Source organism: Otolemur garnettii, unplaced genomic scaffold (genome assembly GCF_000181295.1).
Source record: "Otolemur garnettii isolate 467f Iridium unplaced genomic scaffold, OtoGar3 scaffold00083, whole genome shotgun sequence".
NCBI lineage: Eukaryota > Metazoa > Chordata > Mammalia > Primates > Galagidae > Otolemur > Otolemur garnettii.
Genome location: NW_003852478.1, coordinates 3,647,119 through 3,666,762, shown reverse-complemented (window position 1 = coordinate 3,666,762; position 19,644 = coordinate 3,647,119). Strand labels below are relative to the sequence as shown.

Sequence of the window (19,644 nt, the reverse complement as noted above, 5' to 3'; positions counted from 1 at the left end):
GACATCTAAATAACATTAAACACCTAATGTTGTAATGGTAGGTTGAAACATTATTGATAATCACTGCCTTGCCAAGTCACCAGGACCACATGTGAGGTCTAATGGCATCAGTTCAGTCTTCTGGCTTATTAAGTCTACAGGCTGCTCCTTGAATACTGGAAGCCACATGCCACCTAAAACTGAAGCCACGTGTATGCACAAATAGTAAGTGCATACATGTTTTTATTTTATGTGACATGTTGTCATCTACAAAGTTCACGGTCAAGAACCACACAATTGAATCCCATAAAAAAATCACCAAAAAAAAAAAAATCTCATAATGTGTTAGATAAGTTTATGGTTTTGTCTTGAGACACACTCATGGCCATGCTGGGCCACACATAGCCTGAGGGCCATGGCTGGTATTAGGGGAGATTTACAGAGAAGGAAGAGGCTGAACTGAATCTCAACAAATGGCTCACCCAACAGACATCAGCTCCTTCACCCTCAATCAGAAAGGCTGGGAAAGCATCCAGATTAGAGAAATTTATTAGCCCAAAGTCTTGATGGTGCTTATCACATGGAGATTCTACATATTTTTGTATGAATGAGCCTGAAACCTTATGAGCTTGTTTTGATGCCTATAACTCAACATATGTTCTAAAAACTCATAGGACCTGAGTCTCTCATAACATAAAAACATAGAAACCTTTCATGGCCTTTATTATACACAAAATAATAATTTCTGAGCTTTCCAAAAGGTTGCATTTTATTATGTTGCCCAAAGAGAAAAGATGTTATTATTACAGTGGTAGAACGTAGGGCCTGTAAGCCACAGCATTTAACCAGAAATCTCAAGGAAAAATGAGTAAAGCAAATACTTTTTACCCTCTCACCTAAAGCCCAACTAATTTACTGCTACATGTTCCAGAAGATTTAGCAATGGTAATTCTGCCGACTGAGGGGATCAGCTAAGTAGAGAGAGTAAATGAAGACAAACCGTGGCATTAAACACTAGGGTACAGTGATGCTCTCTGCATAGCTAAAGACACCATTGGAAACGGGTTTTGCACATCTTTGCTTCCAGGTTTAGCACTGGCAGATGTCTGTGGCAACTACTTTGTAAGTGAATGATATGCGGCATTAAGGGATATCTGCAGGGAGCCAATTAAATAATTGAGATGTATATCTTGGGCTAGGAATGAACTTCCAGCTACTTCACTAGCAGAACAGAAAAATAATTCCTAGGGAGAGAAAACAAAACAAACCTTTCTCTTTATAGGGCCCATGAATACTGCATTAAGTAACTACTTGTAGAATGTGCCAACCATAACAATTTATTTTCTCATAAAATACCCAAATAAACTAGCAGTTAAAAATCGCAGGCTATTTGCAAAAATGGTTTGGAAGTTGAAGGTTTCTTCTCACATTAAGAAAACAATACTGGGAATGGCTTCTATCAGTTTAATGTAGAAAATGTTCTGAGATTGTCTTTGGTGAAGATGATACAGGGAATACATAGTCATTCACGCTAAAATAATCTAGAAAGTTCATTACAAACGAAAGATAGTCCCATGAGGTTTGTTTTAGCATTAATGTAAAATTGGTTTAAACATACAGGAGATGGGAAAAGATTTGCCAATTTTAAATAATCAGAGAAACTTCTGAGTGTTTTACTATTTTATGACATCATGTTAACACAGTCTAAGTTTGGTTAAAAACTCTTGATAGATTTCTTAGAGAAATCCTCTTTTATTTCATTATGTGTTATAAAAATTATAGACCCTTCCCAGGGCATATTAAAAGGTTAATTTTTGCTGATTCTTTAATTGAGATATTTCCTAGAACATAACCTCCCAAATGAAAATCAAATATTAATATATTACCTATGACTTGAAGCCAATGTAAGTTATGTATAACTTTAAACAGCAATATTTTTATTTCATCTGTTTTTCCAATTCTTATTTCAAAAGAATTTTTCCAAATCTTATTTATTTACACTTTTTCAAAAGAAAATATTTAAAGTACTTAAAACATTGGTACAAGATAAAATAAACAAAAATATCAAGAAATATTGTTGTAGGGTGCCGGCCCCATATACTGGGGGTGGCAGGTTCAAACCTGGCCCTGATCAAAAAACTGCCAAAAAAAAAAAAAAAAAAAAGAAAGGAAAAATTGTTACTATTAGTATCCAAAAATTAATAAAACATTAGATGTTGATTATACATAAATAAATAAATCTTTATTTATACAGAGGGTGGCAAAAAATATAGACACATTTTAATAAAGGAAAGACTGGATTAAAATTGTTATACTCAAACTACATTGGTCTTTTGCAATTACAAAAGTTGCTCAAATGTGACTTGCATTCATCTTTTGTTACTGGTATATAGTGAATATTACAATTTTAATATCGTTTTTTCCTTTCATAAAATGTGTCTGCATTTTTTGCTACCCTCTGTATTTATAAAGCCAAAGAGAGGAGATATTAAAAAAATTGAAAGAAAATTCCTATGAAGAAGGCAGCGTGAGGATAAGAAAACAGATTCCATTTTAGACGTATTAGCTATCAGCTTTAACGAGTGTTTACAATTAGAAATGTGTACAGCAAACTTATGAGAACCACAAAGGCTTAGGATATTAAGCTTGGAGTGATCTTTAGAAAGAAATAATTGAGATCATCATGGTAGTTTGTGATTTATCACAGTTATGCAGTAGAAAAAGAATATTCCTGAGCTGGAGCTATAATCTTGGACTAACCACATTTGGGGATCTCAAGAAGAGGAGTGAAGTCAATCCAGGAATAAAGAGACTCCTGGAGAGAAGGACCATCAGGAGACGGCAGAGGCATCAGATGGGAAGCTGCAGAGGGTTCTAAGCAGGGCCACTTTCACGGCCACATGTTTAATGCTTAGTTTTGTGTGCTTTTCACTGAAGAATTTTTGAACAAGGGCCCCTGCATTTAATTTTGCACTAGAACATGCAAATTACATAGCAAGTCCTAGGTTCAAAAATGAACACTGGAATCATCACGGGGCGGGGGGGCTGATAAATGTCTCCCAGATTCTCATTAAAATACCTTGGACTATATGAAAGTGGACCAAAAAAATGGCCATCATGCCAAAGCTAATAAAGAAGAAAAGCCTCATGCCCCAACTCTGGGCCACATTCAAGTATCTGCCTCCTTAAAGATCAATAGAAAGGTACATTCTTGGACAAGATGCCTAATATTTCATGCCCAGAATCTCAGTTTGGCAGATGGCCACAAAATATGCAGAGAGAGACGGGCATGAACACATGGGTGAATTGACAACTTTAGTGCCTGACCTTGTACGTGGGGACTGCCATGACCAAGGAAAGCTGTCTTTGAGATGAACCCAGTCCAGAGTCCAACACCTTCTGAGCCAATTGTTCTCAGCCTCTGCCTCACTCAGGAAGCACTCTGAGAACACCTGTGCAGACGCAGAAGCTAGTGAGGGAGTCCGAGGATACATGTGCTGCCTTCCAGCTTGGATAGTAGAGGAGGCTGCACCTTACACGGCTACAGGAGGTCTCAGGACACTCTATGTATCCTGTCTAGTGTTTAAAAACAGAACTGAAGAGATAGCTCCTTTTTATGTCTGCATAAATTAAAAAATGAAAAAAAGTGAGAAATTTGGATTTATTGGTGAATCCAACAAAATAGTTTCCAGTTTGTGTTCTCCTAGTTGGACAAGGTGTTGTATTAATCTGAAATAAGGAACTAAAGTAATGATACTAATTATGACCTGTGTGTCACACGAGAGGAGGAAAAAAAATGTTATCCTTCATTATACTTTTCTCCTCTCTCGGTACTTAAAATTTGCCCATCTTTTGTAGTTGGCTTAAAAGTCGCCTCTTTTTTAAAGTTTATTTTGACTAATTCTATTCACCTTTCTCCCTTCTCTGAATTCTCATAGGCTATAATTCCATTTATCGTTTAACGCATGATTAAATATTCATAATGGTCTATTTTATTTCATTTAATGTGATTATGTATTCACAATTATATGTTTTCTTTCATTGAAAACATGATTACGTGCTCCAAATGACATGTTTTCTTTCCTTGCTGTGATGTTCACCATCTTGCCGATAGGAATTCACATTTTTGTACAGCCTCTCCATCCAACCCTCCAACTCCATCCCAAACTTAATAATATAGAGGTGGATACGTCAAAAAAAGTATTAATGTTGGAAAGGAAAACAGAAAGAATAAAGGAAACAAAAAAAGAGATAAAAGAAACATATTTAGGGAGAGGATTTTTTTTAGCTTAGAGAAGAGAATTTTACGATTATACATATTTATAATTTAAGAGGGAAATATGTGACTAACTTTCTTTATAAGGACGTAGTAACATACCACAGATAAGAACAAAAGCTTCACAAGGTAGGGTTCATTTTATTTCACTGCTGCATCCTCAGTGCCTGTTATCATTTTGGCACAGGTAGGTTCTCACTATAAATTGGTGGAATGAATACAGGAACAGAAGAATTATGGGATTGGGTACCCAACCTCGGAAAGGAAAGGCCCTGCCAGTTGCTATATACTTTTTGTATATGTTTTCTTTTCATCCTCACCCTTAAGAATTGATTTTTTTAATAGTTATTTTTAATAGGTGGATAAATGGAGGCTCCAAAAGTTTAAATATCTGGGCCAAGATATCACACGGTATAATATTAGGGAGTGGACCTGATAGACAAACCAACACCTGTCAGACTCCCACGAGAGGCCATGCACTTTCCGCTGTATGGTGACAAAAGCGTAGGATACTAGTTTTTATTCATGGAGGGATACAAAAGAAAACAGGGCCTGGAATATGTCCAATGAGATTTGAAATTAGTCATAAGAAATTGTATGCCAGCATAATCGGATTACATGGGCTGTTTAATAAGGATGTGTCTTTGCTTTGACAGGTGACTGAATGGCAGACTAAGCCCCAATTGCAAGTTTAAGATTCTACTGTCCTCCGCCCTTTAATGTGGCCCTAGAAAAAATTAATCTTCATTCAAAATCAGTCCTTGTGTGTGTGTGTGTGTAAAAGCACACATTTGTGTTGCTCTGAAATCTATACTTTTTTTATTGTTGTTATTGTTGTCCTCAGAGCTGTTACATTCCTTAGTCCACCTAGGAATTCTCCTTCCAGAAGCTTAATAGTACCAGATATTTGTGAGGACTTAGAAGAATTGTCAACTGTGAACTTTACCCTCATAATTTATGTAATAGAACTATAAAATCACGTGCCAAAAGGGAAACTAATTTTAACTTCAAAATGCTTCTGATTTAGCATTTAGAGATTTAGAGTCTTTTGAAGAACAACTGAAAATTAATGAAACATTTTTTTTTGCCCAAATCACAGTGAGAGATTCTATAACCAGATCCAATTTATTTTTGTTGTTATAAGCATATAAAATTCTTGCTTCGTGTTTTATCTTTTTTTTGTAATCCTTATTTGCAATTATAATCTGAGTGCATTTGCCTCCTACTGAAACTCACCCAGCTTTCTACAGAGAAATATAGGTTAAATGTCCCTGGCATATAAGTATCTGCTGAATGAATTGGAACTCACTCTCACATTGGCAATTCCTGATTTTCTAAAGGAATTAATGGAGCTGTATCTTCTAGACTCCATTTACAGAACTGATGTTATTTAATAAACTATAACTTTACTGGTATTAAAGAGGGTGTGATTTTCCAAGCTTGGCTTTATCAACATATTAAAATATTTAATTGTGTGAAAATTGAATCACGTCTTATTTATCATGAATAAAAATGATCCACATTCATAAAACAGAGACCCTTCAATATGTTTGGTGCAAAGTCTCTATATGACTCATTGCAATCGACTAAAATGATGTTTAATGAAATTTTTTTCCAGTTAAGCAAAGATTTGGTTGGATAAAAATTTCAGAAATAACACATTCAAAGGTGGCAAAAAAGATAAACAGAAGCTTTGCAAAATAAGTTAGAGAAATGGTCAGTAAAACAATAAACAAATAATGCTCAACATCACTAGTCAATAGGGAAACGCAGATTAAAACTTCAGTGAGATGTCAGCTGTCCCCAGTTAGAATGGCTTTTATTAAAAAGTCTCAAAACAATAGATGCTTGCATAGATTCAGAGGAAAGGAATGCTGTTGGTGAGACTGCAAATTAGTACCATCTCTATGGAAAATAGTATGGAGATTCCTCAAAGAGCTAAAAGTAGAGTTATAATTCAATCCGGCAATCACACTACAGGATATTTACTGACAAGAAAAGAAGTCTTTTTATCAAAAAGATACGTTCATTTGCATGTTTATTACAGTGCAATTAGTAACTGCAAAGACGCGGAATCAAACTACGTGTCTATCAGTTTTTAAGCAGATTAACAAAATGTGGTGTACATATATCTGTATCCTATGGACTAATGGTCGTGAAGAAGGATGAAGTAAGGCCTTAACAACAATTTGGATTATACTGGGGACCATTATCCTAAGTGAAGTATCTAAGAATTGGAAAATACCACATATACTTGCTATTAAACTGGAACTCAGAAATGAACACGTGTGCCTGATAGGACCTAAAGTTTGGTGGCAATCAAATGGGGTGCAAGGGGGACAGGATGAACAACAAAGTACCTCGCAGGTACAATGAGCATTACCCGGGTGATGGGGACACTTATACCCCGACTCTGGCATAACAAAAGCTATCCATGCAACCCAAAACATTGCACCCTCATACTGTTTTGAAATAATGATAGAAAACTTAATTTTTTTTCCCAGAAGTAGCTTTATTCAAAAGATATACATTAATGGATTGTGCATCTTTTCCATTATGTTATAATTTAATTAACAACAAAAAAAGAAAAGATAGAATTGGCCATGTGTCGGCAAATGAAGTTACCTCTACTTATGGAAGAAAGTTTTATTTAGTGATGACTAGTTAAGGTTAGTGGTATCACTTGAGATTTTTGGCTTTAAAAAAACTACTGAAGGGAAACAGTGAAGATGGCAGCTGGCTGGATGGTCTGGGAAGATATTTCTTACTCTCAGATCTGGCCCAATATCTTTAAATAGAGACCCACAACAACCTTGCAGTGTTCTTAGAAACAGGCCAGAGCCATTGATGTGTTTGGCCCCTTGGGTTCCTATCTGTCCCTAAACGCATTCATGTCAGTGTTAGGTCTTAACTGATTTCCTCGGTACAGCCTCCTCCTCGACTCATATTCACCACTTAACATCACTCCATTAGCCTCTGATTTCTGGCTTCTGTTTTTCATAATAAGGCTTGACTTTTTATCTTTTTTGCTTCTGACTGTTTTATTCTAACTCACAGGGCCTTGCACACTGAGACTAGCTCTGGGGACGGGAGCACCACTGGAATTGCTAAGTAATAAAGACCTAGAATATATAACCAATGCCCTCATTTAATGCCTGGGATTGGAAGGAATAGAGTTCTCAGAAGAGCTGAAATTATTCCAGAAAGTTTCAAATCCTGCCATTCATTTTCTGTATGCAGGTAACCCCCAAAATGGCATTTCTAAATCTTCTATTGTCATGAGCTTCAGGACCCTAAGTGAGGTACTTGGTAAATAATTCCCTCACCCTTAGATATCCTTCTAGACTCTAAAATTCAGAATGCCCCAAATCTTATTTACTATATTTTGCCCATCTTCCACCTCAAGTCTTAGGCTATATCCCCCACCTGTAAGTCTCCCATTCCCTGTTTGTACTGAGACATCAGCATTCTTCCAAATCAGCCTGAAACCTGCAACCCTGGGCCATCTAGCATTTTCCTCTTCCTACCATTCTGTATGAAGCTTAGTAGAGTTTACAGGTTCCAGATAGGAACATATAAAACTGTGGGTAGATGAACGTCAAGGGCATTCTTTTCACCAGATTTTCAGATTCTAACCAGTCACCAAATCCTATTTAAATATTCCAAATTCAGTGTCGAAATAAGACTTTAATGATCACCTGGTTTACTTTACTTGTCCCATCCTGTCTTTTCCCATTGATTTTAGTCACAAGCCAATAATATCGTTTGCAAATAGACTTGTATCCTGTCCCCTAATCCATACTTACCCTCCATTCTAAGCCATTCTTCAAGCCACATTCACAAAAATCACATTAAATGTGCAAAGATAAATAATATTTATTATACCTTACTCTGCTGAAAAATATTAATAATATCCTGTAATCTATGAAAACATCTCACATTTGTAAAGTGATTTAGTGTGATCAAATATTTTCACATATCATTTCATTTTAATCTTGAGACTCAAAACATTTCAAAGTCATAAGCATTTCCCTCATCCCCTATACCTCGGAAGCAAATCCCCTATACCTCCGGAAGCAAATCCCCTATACCTCCGGAAGCAAATCCCCTATACCTTGGAAGCAAATCCCCTATACCTCTGGAAGCAAATCCTCTATACCTCGGAAGCAAATCCCCTATACCTCGGAAGCAAATCCCCTATACCTCCGGAAGCAAACTTTCTATAAAAAGACCATCAAGCCTTATTCTACACCTGAGTTAATCTCTCCAGATAATAGGCAGGGTAGACAATTTGAACTTTGTAAGAAATGATGCTTATTTTCTCCATGATTCATTTTAACGTCCTGGCTATTAGGAATTTATCCAACGATATCATTATAACATATAATTCTAAACTAATTAGTATTGCAAGATGGCTGAAGAGCAATGGATCATTTGTTAAAACTTGATTAGGCAGAAAATTCCCTTAGCTTTCCTTTTGTGATTAATTCATGTCATTATCAATGTAGGTAAACTTCTAAGATTTGTAGCCAGAAATATATGCTTTTCTTCACTAAAGAAAAAAAAAGGTCAAAAATCCAAAATGTGCTATTTATATCAATGTGCTTCTTATAACGTCTGGATTTATTTCATGACATTAGAACTATTTCAGCATAAAAGTCATGAAAACCTCTAGAAGGTTTATCAAGTTTTCTATTAATCCTTTCTCATGTCTTTCATGGATTCACTATTCAAAAAGTGAAAAATAAGGCTGGACACATTAGTTCAGATAACTGCTGATATCTAAGCTAAAAGTAGACTTTTAAAAATTTAATGGCCCTTTCAACCTTTTGTAGAATTAATTTCAAGTGCCTATGGAATTCATCTGAGGGGATTCTGACTGTCAGTGGTAGCAAGCCAAGTTCAGAGAAGATGAATAGCATTTCATGAATATATTAAAATTACAAAACTATACATGTGAAATGGATTCAAAGTTGATTCATTTAAATGGAAAAGTAGAGGTGACTGGGGTTATCCTAAATGCATAGTACAATTGCTGGTTTCCAGATAACGAAATATAACAACAAAAAGGAAATGCCTGTATTATTGATCAAGAAATATCAATCTTTAGCAACTTTTATTATTTTTTATAGGCTTTTTCTCACTCTTGAAGATAAAGCAATAATATCTAAAAGTTGTTTTCTTACAAAGTTTGGATCATCTTAAGTTTTTTGAAAATTCTATCTTTTAAGAGAACTTAATGGATATTTGAGATTGCTGATAGATACTCTTGTTTTTTTCTCCAGATTAATTTTTACCCAACCCACAAATATTAATGAATTATAAAAAATCACTATCTGCCTAATACTGCTCTAAGGATTAAACATGTACCTGTACTAATCGTACGTTAATGTATTTAATTCCTATAACGGTGCTCAACTGTTGCAGTAAGGATTAAACTGATATTACTGGTTCCATTTGAAAGCTGAATAAATAGGAGTCAGAGAGGTTAAGTCACTTTCCCAGGGTCAAACAGGTAAAAGAATGATATTTAATGAAAATATCATCATTTATTAATTTTCCAAAATCTGATGAGTGAAATCAATATAGAAAAAAAAACTCAAGGGGACAGACAATCTGTAATTTGTTAATTGAGTTGGAGCAATTGAGGGAGGTGTCAAGTAGAGGCTGGATGTCAACTAATCAGACAAGCTGTGGTTGGCACCTTAGAGGTTCTACCAATTCTGAGAATCTAGGACTCGAAGTACTTCACTGAATACTGATGATGGTGCGGCTAGATGAGCAGATCATCATGAGCAAAAGGAACAGGGCTATTCTATATCTCTTTAGAGTTGATATCCTTGGGCCAAATTTTGTGAATTCTATTGAATGGCTGCCTGAAAAATTTTCAAATTTTTCAAACACTCTTTAACTGACAAACAATATTGTTTCGGAGAGGGTGTTTATCACCATGCCTGGCTCATTTTTCTATTTTTAGTAGAGACAGGGTCTCCCTCTTGCTCAGGCTGGTCTCGAACTCCTGAACTCAACCAATCCACCTGCTTCAGCCTCTCAGAGTGTTAGGATTACAGGCATAAGCCACGGTGCCCAGCCCTGTACAACAGTTTTTTTTTTAGAGATAGAGTCTCACTTTATCACCCTCGGTCGAGTGCCGTGGTATCATATCTCACAGTAACCTCCATCTCCTGGGCTTAGGTGATTCTCTTGCCTCAGCCTCCGGAGTAGCTGGGACTACAGGCACCTGCCACAACACCCAGCTATTTTTTGTTGCAGTTTGGCTGGGGCCAGGTTTGAACCCGCCACCCTTGGTATATGGTGCTGGCGCCCTACCCACTGAACCACAGGCACCACCCAACCCATACAACAGTCTTGACACACAAAACATTAATTCAATAAAATAATTCTAGTTTACCTTATAGTTTATTGAGGTATCTATAGAAAGCTACTATTCAGAAAAGATTTTTAGCCAGACTATAAAATATCTCTTTCATGTTTCTGGAAGCCATAGGTCTGTTTTTCACAATTGTCACTGAGATATGACAAATAATAAAGACTGCAGAATGTGACCCTGCTTTGTTTCTACATATTCTTCAGTAACCTTTTTACTTTAAACTCAGTGTCCTGAGCATCATCACTGGGAATCCCACGGCTTGCCCAACTCAATTTGTCTTCTTCCTGCTCCTCTCCACTCACCCCTGCGCCCCTGCCAAACATGCTCATCCTCTGTGTTCCAAATCGCAAAGAATGGACCACCACACACTCAGTTGTCCACAAGGGAAACTAAACATCACCCTTAACTTTCCAGGCATATTTCTGGACCTCTCCAGCAGTGATGTAACTGTGCCCCATCCTTCTCCAACCTAGACTATGGCAATAACCTCTCCTAACTCCAGTCTTAACCTTTTTCAGTCTTCGTTACAGATGTCAATAAACTACTAATCTAATTAGCCTATCCTGATGCTTTAACTTCCTAGTAGGGCCAAGATTATTTTTATTCTTCTATCCACATCTTTTTAAAGAGCATACTTGAGGATAACCATCATGTGGTTATTTGTAGTTAATGGGTTGTGGCTGAATATCACATCACAGAAGCAAAATGCTATGCCTCAGTTTCATGTCACGTTTAAAGCCAAGCTTCCCTTCCTAACCCTTTCTGTGAGTGCAGATTAGCAGGTCTTGTGACCCTGAGAAGTTCCTTTATCCTTCACCTTCACAACCAAGTCCTCACGGTGACTTGCCAAGTGTTTGATTCTTACTCATTCTGTTTTTCAATTTCTGAAACAGAAACCAGGTTCTGTGCTAATTAAAGTGGGAGTTTATTTGTGCTCTGACAAAGAACATCAGTTTCCCTCTTTCTTTCCAGAAAATACACTTCTGAGATGAAAGAGGTTCTTTTATTAAATTACACCCCTAACTTCAGAGAAAAAATGGGCGTCCATCTGCCATTTCACTCTCTTTCTGAGATCAGCATACCACATCTAAGGACCAAGTTTTCAAAATCAGAATATTTTATCCACACCTGTGTATTTCCCCATCATGAGACTGGTTGCTTTGGCTGTTGAAATAGAAACGTGTTTTCATCTTGCTGTGATTGTCATGGTGTCCACACGGGTTTTACATAGAAGCACTTAGAGAACCAGAAAGCAGGTACCAGCATCACGGCATGGGAGTTGGCAGAGATGACCTCAGACGGCAGTCATTTTTTTCTTCTTTTTATCTCTACTTTTAAAAGCAGGGGCTGTGCAATGGCAGTGAATGGTTTGGCCCAAAGAACAGAGGTTAAAATTAAAGTTCAGCGATTCTCAATGAAATCTAGTTTTAAAAAAACTGGATGTTGTATAATTGGACCAAAGTAATGCTAACTTCTAAATAAAATTACTCCTTCTAATGGCCCTCTTTTTTTCATATTCGAAATCGTTTACAAGACAAAACCAGCTTTTACACTGCATTTCTATTCTTGTCTGAGACTAATGCCTGACTTACGTCACTCCTGCATCCTCTATTTTGATTTTATGGTCAGCATTGATTCATGCACTTTGTACTAGTACAACAGATAGTTACAGGACATTAACCACATGCTGTGCACTGAGGTCTGGAGTCCAGATGAAAAATATGTGAGTGCATACAGCCTCTGCCCTGCGGGGTCTGTCACAGCGGAGGTGAAGCCACGTAAAGCTTCCATTGTAGGGAAGACTAAGTACAGCCTTATTTGGACGGTGCTGCGACCTAACCTTGGAACCTTGCTGATGTCCATCTCCCCGGTGTGCCCTAGTTTACAGACATATTGTCCTATTTTCTATTCCCTCCAAGGCTATGGTCTTCTACACCTTCCTAACTTTATGCAACTTGACCTCTCCTTCAGAAATACCTGCATGCCCCTTCTGTCACACACGAAGACCTAGTTTTAATGTCAATGCTTTGTGATTCTTTCTTTGATTCTGATATTTGGATGGGGTTGCCTCCTGGGGAGGGGATATTTCCATAGCTAAGAGTAGAGGCTTTCTACTTCTTCCTTCTACTGTGTGTACCGTATGATAATTATTTTTTTAAACTGACTCTTTCCCTTCCCTTTCCTATGTCAGTTCTGCAGAGCAAAAGCACAGTGCAGAATCAACTAAAATTGTATCTAAATCAATGAATGCTATGGGAGCACAGAGAGCAATAATCGATTCCAGATGCAGAATCAGGAAACACTTCTAGGAAGAAGAGGCATAATTCACTTAGCATTGCAACGCGACTTAAAAAAGTCCAAAATTATTTGTCTATAAAAACAGTTGAAACATTTCAGACTTACGATATTGCTTAAAAGGCCAAGGGAATGACAAGACATTGCCCCCTTTTCTCAAGAACGCTAACCAGCTTTTCTTGTTGTATTTCTGCCCAGACCCTGTACCCTAAACAACCACAGAGCCTCCTCAACTTTAAACAACAAAACCCACAACACAAAGAATCTATATCAGTGGCTTTCAACTCTTAGAGACAATTTTATAAATAACTAATCTAAACATGATCATGTGTGAGTTATCCTCAAAATGTTATTAAATAAACATTTTCCTTAAGATTTCTTCTAGAAGTAATTTTCTTGATTTTTATTGCACTTTAATTAAAAATAGGTCCCCACTCCCTGAAAATATAAAATAAATAGCTTTCTTCTTTAGCAGTCCCTTAAGTCTTTAAAAACTTGAGCATATAATTTCAATATAAAAACTTAAGTAAATGTATATAATCTGTTTGCTTTATTATACTATATTCCTCCTTTGATAATCTCTGAAAGTCGTTTCTAGAGTAAACTAGAATATAAATATTCTTAGACCAAATCATGTAGGCGAATTTACAACTAAATGCCTTTTTCTGTAATCGCTAAATAAGGCATTTAACTAAGAAGTTTGTTTACAGAGAAGTGTCTGGCTGGCTGTTTTAGAATGAACGCAGTGCTTATCCCAGCACAGCACTGATGGTGCTCGCTGCCTCAGTCTTGGACGCACTGGCAGAACTGTACACAATCCTCCCTTTATTTGTAGTACCCTCTCTAACTTCCTCGCTCTGAAACCAGAGCGTCTTTTCTACAGGTGTGATGAGTAGGGGGAAAGTTCTGAAACACCGTTTGCTTCTCTAGCATTTAAAGGACAAGTATATTTTCTGAGCACAGTACAAAAAATGCTATTAAAGTTTTTTAGAAGCCAGGCATTGCGGCTCACACCTGTAATCCTAGTACCCTCATTGGCCAAGGAAAGTGGATCACTTGAACTCAAGAGTTCCAGACCAGCTTGAGGATGAATGAAAACTGTTTCTACCAAAAAAATAGAAAAATTAGCTGGCATCCTGGTGGGCATCTATAGTCCCAGCTACTTAGGAGGCTGAGGCAGGAGGATGGCTTAAGCCTAGGAGTTTGAGGTTCTGTGAGGTAGGCTGACACCACAGCACTCTAGCCCAGGCAATAGAGCAGTGAGACTTGGTCTCAAATTAAAAAAAAAAAAAAAGAAAGAAAGAAATGTTCAATATGTTTCTTTGTATAAAGTTTGTTTTTGTCCCTAATAGTTTGTTTTTGTCCCTAATAGTCACTATGAACTTACAGGGGTCCTCAAACTTTTTAAACAAGGGGCCAGTTCACTGTCCCTCAGACCTGTGGAGGGACGAGTTGGCTGCTAAGCAGGACAGGCAGTGGTGGCAAAAATACCCAGAGGGCCTGATAAATGTCCTAGGCGGGCTGCATGTGGCCCGGGGGACCATAGTTTGAGGACGCCCATAGACACCTTCATCTAGCTCAAGAAAAGAGCAAGAAACAGAGCAGCTGTGCCTCCTCTTCGGGGTATTCATAAGTCATGTCTGCCGAGCTCACACGTTGAGGAATGGAGTCCAATACAGTTCATGGTTTATCCTTGCAGAGATGGAAAATATTCCCTGCAACAGTAATTCTCAATATTTCTTCTGTTGAATACACCTGAAGAGTATTGTTAAACTCCTATTCCAGTGTCCCCCTTAGACTGTGATGTGAGATGCTTCTCCTGTTTCAGAAACACTTTCCTGTTAAGATCATTTGTTTGCTTTGTTTGTTCTTTGACAGAATTGTCAAACCCAGGAAAGAGATTCCTTACCATGGCTGTGCCTGCATAGTCATGGCACCTATATCATCAAACATAAAAGAAAGTAGAGAATGTTGTGTCATTGGAAAATAGGTTTTATCCCCCTGAGTATAAGGGGTACCTAACAACAAGACCCATCCAATAACAGATTAAGCTGCTTCTAAAATGTTGAATTTTCTTTCAATGAAAATATACAGGCAGCTACCTGGGTTCTTATAGAACAAGAACATGGCTCATTAGCAAAGGTTTGGATTGACCTTGTAATACTGGGCATCAAAATATGGCACAGTGCCGCAGTGTCTCACTTTCCCCACGATCACCTCAAATTCTTAAACAATTACTTAAGAAAATTTGTATAATCCCGAGTCACGGTGAATGTCACTTTTTACTACACACCCACCTCTATACTATTGTTCAGCTTTCTATCAGATAACGGATGTTAAACGTATATAGAAACCTAGTTATAGTGAATGTTGTACAAAATAAAGCACAGACAGCCTTACATTATAAAGTAGTGTCAATGTCTCTACCTTATCAGGACTCTTATTTGCAAAAATAACAATAAAGAAAAAAGTAACACTGGGTAGAAACCCTAACTGGAAAGAAAAAAATGGTTCCAAATGGCAGGTAACGGAAAGGTTTGGAGTTATTCCTCTGTGAGAATGACAACATTCACTTATGAAGATTCAAATAAAATGGCAACACAGTAATGAGCTCTTTAAACCAGGTACCATGAATCAATAAACCCCTAAAGTAAATAATACACATATTGACTCGGGGTGAGGAACGAAGATCTTACTCCAGGGGAGACTTAGCACATTTTAATGAAGTTGAAATGGAAATAAAGGGAGAAAGAAGAAAGAAATAGAATTAAGAAAACCTGTGTGTGTGTGTGTGTGTGTGCGCGCGCGTGCGCGCGCGCGCGTGCTAGGGAACTTTGATAATTGATAGTAATAGGAAAAAGAGGCTCCGTGCCTGTAGCTCAGCAGCTAGGGCGCCAGCCACATACACCAGAGCTGGTGGGCTTGAATCAAGCCCAGGCCTGCCAAACAATAATGACATCTCCAACCAAAAAACAGCTGGGCATTGTGGTGGGCAACTGTAGTCCCAGCTACTTGGGAGGCTTAGGCAAGAGAATCGCTTAAGCCCAGGAGTTTGAGGTTGCTGTGAGCTGTGACGCTACAGCACTCTACCGAGGGCCACATAGTAAGACTCTGTCTCAAAAAAAAAAGAAAGAACGAAAGAAATAAAAAGAAAAGAAAAGAAAAAAGAATGACATCTTTTGTGTCCAACATATTTCAATTTAAAGAAGAATCTATGTCTGGACACAGTGCCTCACACTTGTATTTCCAGCTACTTGAGAAGCCAGGACAGGAGGATTACTTGAACCTAGGAGCTGGAGACAAGTGTGGGCAGCAGAGTGGGGCCCTACCACTAAAGAGAGAATAAATGATGATGAGGAGGGTGAACAGGCTGTGGAATGACTCACACGTAATGTAAGTATGGTCCCAGGTGTTAGGACCAATGAGTGAGAAAGACAGGGTGCGATGCAAACGTTACAGCCACAGATTATACCGATGCTAAGTTTTTGTGAAATAACTGGAAGACTGAGAGCTCTTGGATGAGAAAAAGGTCGGTGGCTTGGTAACACTATCAAATCGATGGCTTCACAAATGAGAGCTATATGTTCCTTTTCTTGGGGGGGGTCGGAGCTGGGCTTGAACCCACCACCTCTGGCATATGGGGCCGGCGCCCTACCCTTTCAAGCAACAGGTGCCACCAGAGAGCTATATGTTACTTTTAAAAGATTTAAACCTAGGTCACATTGAATATAAATGTTATTATGACATCAAGAAGAGAATAAACATCCAAGGTTCTTCTCCATTTTAATTCTCATATCACGTTCATCCATTTATTCAATAAATATCTATTGAGCACCCCCTACGTGCTGGACACTGTTCTAAGTGCTAGAGAATCATCCGTAAATAAGACAGACGAGGTTCCACGTGCCAGTGGGCCTTACATCCTAACAGCGAGAGAAGATGATGAGCACCATCAAGAAGAAAATGTATGAAAAATGGTAAAAAGCAACAGAAATAAAGCAATGACTTTGTTAGGAAGCACTTTGGGGGTGTCAGGATGGGAAGATTTCAGTTATTTGTGGTCATGGAAGATTCCCGGGGTTGAGTGAAACAAGGACCTGAAAAGTACAGAGATGAAATGTGCAGCCATCCGGGGAAAGGGGTCTGGGTGTAGAGAAGTCCCGCAGAGTCCCAAGGCGGAACCGTGCCTGGTGCGGGCCAGGAAGAGCTGGGTGGTCTTCACGGCTGGAGCAGAGTGGCAGGGGGAGAAGTAAGTGATACAATCTGAAGAGATGAGGGACAGAGGGTACAGTGTAGGATCTTGGTGGCCGCGAGAAGATTTTTGGTTTTCCTCTGAGTGAGTTGGGAAGCTCCTGGAAACGTCCAAGCTCAAGAATCACATGATCTGATTCGTGTTTTAATAGGATCACTCTGGATGATGTTTTGAGAACAGAATGTAGGGGGTCAAGGGCAGAAGAAAGAAAACCCACTGTTAGGTTCCAGTGCAGCTACAATACATTGTCAAAAATCTGGTGGCTTAAAAGGAAAAGAATAAATTTTTGCTGCTTTACAGTTATGTGGGTTAGAAGTCTAACCGGAGTCCTGGGCTGGGCTCTTTTCTGGAGGCCGGAGGGGAGGACGTGTCCCTGGTTTTCTAGTTCTCCATGGCTGTCCACCTTCCCTGGCTCGGGAACACGTCCTGCTCCTTCAAAGCTGCCACACTGCATGGAGACTTTCTTCCATCCTCACCTCTCCCTTTGACTCTATCTGACCACCGTTCTTCCTTTGTTACCAAACCAGGGAAAGATTCTCCCTTTTTAAGGACCCACGTGGTTAGATCGTCCCTCTCTGGGTAATCCAGACTACTTGCCCCATCTCAAGCTGTTTAAATTAATGACATCCATAAAGTCCCTTTTGTCATGGAAGGCAGCATACTCACAGGTTGTAAGGATTAGGACCTGGATTTCTCTAGGGGATAAGGACGAATTTTTCTGGCTACCAAAGCAATTTAACACATCCTTCCTGCCATGCTTATTTGTCCACTTGCCTTCTGCAGGGATAAACTCGGTGGTTCTATTTCATGTCCGTAACAGGGTCTTGTATCCAGTATTCTGTCTGCCGTTCTAATCAGTGGGAGGGAAAAATGGAATAATAATAGAATAGCAAAAGGCTTTTGAGATCTAAAAGCAACATAGAATTTGGGAGGCGGTAAGTTCTCTCTGTAGAGGAAGTTTATACTCACACTGGTATGAGCACGGAAGGAGGAAGTTTATACTCACACTGGTATGAGCACGGAAGGAGGGGATCCCTGGAGATGTGCTGAATTCTGCTGGCCACCATCTGGGTGAAGGCAGGGGACAGACCAGATGACATATGGAGGGATGTTTCCAGCTCCCTGACTCTGTGACAAAAGTCCCTTAAATAGAATGGACATGGGCTCGATAAACACAATGAAGTATGTGCCATTGTCTTACTCTGAGGACTTATATCTGTGAAGATTTTGAACTGTTTCTCAAACTTATTTATCCCAAGGCAAAAGTTGGAATGAACATAAGACTCTCATTTAAATTCCAGGTAAGGACGACCCATAGCTTATGGATTATGCAAGTGATTGATCTTTGGAATAAAATGCTTCATTAACTTATCAAAGATAATAGTCACTTTTATTGAAGAATAAGCACAATTTGCAAAGAATACATTAGTATCCACGTCTGGGAGATTTCACAAGAGACTAACTCTGCAGGGACGGCAAACGAAAGTGACTGAGGAATGTGAATATTAAAAGATCAGTATGAACCAAGAGGTGATGCATGAATTTCATGAGTTGTGAATGGCTCAAGTGTCTCCAGGGTTTCTCCAGCCCTCATCAGCTTGTAGGAAAATGGCACAGCACTCAGAGCTGGCATCATGTTCCAGCAACTCTCACTCCTCATCTACCTGTGCCAGACACCACGTCCTCACAAAGTTCTCAGTGCACGTGACCAGGCTCCTTCACGGTGGCCACGATTTGCCAGGTACAGTAATTTTCCTCTCTTGCCCTGGTCCTTTCCATCTGGGAACTCTAGGCTCTTTCAATGCTGTATCCACAGACGACTGCTGCTCTGTCCAGGCACTGCCCCTTCTGAAGGTGCCCCTGGTGCCTCTCTGAGTCTGTCTCCATACTCTTGGGACATTCAAGCTGCCAGAGTTGTTTGTAGTTGTAGCCAATGAGTAGTTGCAGTAATTCCAGTCTTATATGACATCTGTGGAATCCTCGGTTGAGGGTTTCTAAAGTATTGTGTCTTACTACATTTTAATGGGTTGGCTTTCAAGCTTGCATTTCACAATCTTATTCCTTACCTACTCTTCACTGGAATACTGTACTATATTCCAGCAAGGACTTAGTCTCGATACTAAAAACAGAAACGAAAAGGGAAAAATGTGATCAGCGTAGCGCAGGTGAATCTGGGTGGGATGAGAGAAGGACAAATGAAAACTGCAGGATTTGGTCGTGAACTGGAATGGGAAGCTAAGAGCTGAGCACAGGGACTGATAGGCGGGAGGAGCAGAAGGCCAGTTGTGCCACCCACAGAGGCCAGGGCTGGTTGTCAGAGGACAGTCACAAGATGCTCCTGTTTCCTACGTTCTAGAATACCATCGTGTCCCGACCATAGGAAGAGACTGCCAGCAAGGACATAGGCCCTGTTGTCCTGCTCTCTTGTCCCTTCTGTCAATATCTAGCTCA

The 19,644-nt window shown here is 38.9% G+C and overlaps 1 protein-coding gene across 3 annotated transcripts in view; it reads right to left on the bottom strand.

The window, feature by feature from the left end:
• Positions 1-19,644, bottom strand: part of GABRB1 (gamma-aminobutyric acid type A receptor beta1 subunit) — a 400,370-nt gene that overhangs the window by 304,492 nt on the left and 76,234 nt on the right. The window lies entirely within an intron of this gene.